Source organism: Carlito syrichta, unplaced genomic scaffold (genome assembly GCF_000164805.1).
Source record: "Carlito syrichta isolate Samal-C Ts95f unplaced genomic scaffold, Tarsius_syrichta-2.0.1 Scaffold303141, whole genome shotgun sequence".
Classification (NCBI taxonomy): Eukaryota; Metazoa; Chordata; class Mammalia; order Primates; family Tarsiidae; genus Carlito; species Carlito syrichta.
Window position 1 is genome coordinate 188,008 of NW_007247237.1, and position 600 is coordinate 188,607.

Here is a 600-nt window from a genome sequence, read left to right on the forward strand (position 1 = left end):
GAAGCCGAGAGGCACGCTCTGGGGCAGGCGCCTGCAGCTCTCCAGAGCAGATGCAAACCCCAAAGTGTCGCTTCAGGGGCCAGATGCACAGCAGCCTCTCCCAGAAAGGGCGCCGCCCGCGGGGAATGAAGGCCCTCCCGGGAGCGCTTCCCTCGGGCTCCCTACTCCCTGGCACCGCTGCACCCACTCCCCGAGCCATCCGGGTCCAGCCGCGGTGTGCAAGCAAAAGCCCCTGGCGCTGCAAGAGCCGCCGCGGGCGCACCGCTGCTCTTTTCCACCGGGCGACCTGGGGGAGGGGAGGGGACGATGCAAAAACCGAGGCACTTCTCTCCCTCTCGCCCCCAGCCCCTGCAACGCTCGGCCTCGGACTAGGTTTGCTTTGCAGGGCACCAAGCGTGTGGCCCGGCTCCGGGCCGCTTCCGGCTCCACTTACGGCGACAATGCCTCCTAGCGCCCTGCGCCGCGCACTCACGCTCCCTCGGCCGCCGGGGCGCCCCATGCGAGTTCAGAGCCGGCGGGGCGGGGCGCGTGGGGCTGCGGACTCTGCGCGCGCGGCCGCCCGGCCAATCGCCGCGCGAGACCGGAGCCGGGGCGGGAGCG

General features: G+C 72.2%; 1 protein-coding gene across 4 annotated transcripts in view; it reads right to left on the bottom strand.

Annotated features, from left to right (window-relative positions):
* The window catches only part of LRRC20 (leucine rich repeat containing 20), a 92,590-nt gene extending 92,056 nt beyond the window's left edge, over positions 1-534 (bottom strand). For 2 of the 4 annotated variants that reach the window (XM_021712232.1, XM_008057850.2), the window contains exon 1: positions 434-534. The gene's annotated coding sequence lies outside the window, so the exon portion shown is untranslated. The remainder of the gene's footprint in view (positions 1-433) is intronic. The other 2 variants (XM_021712234.1, XM_021712236.1) reach the window with 1 other exon arrangement.
* Positions 535-600: the final 66 nt, after the last annotated feature.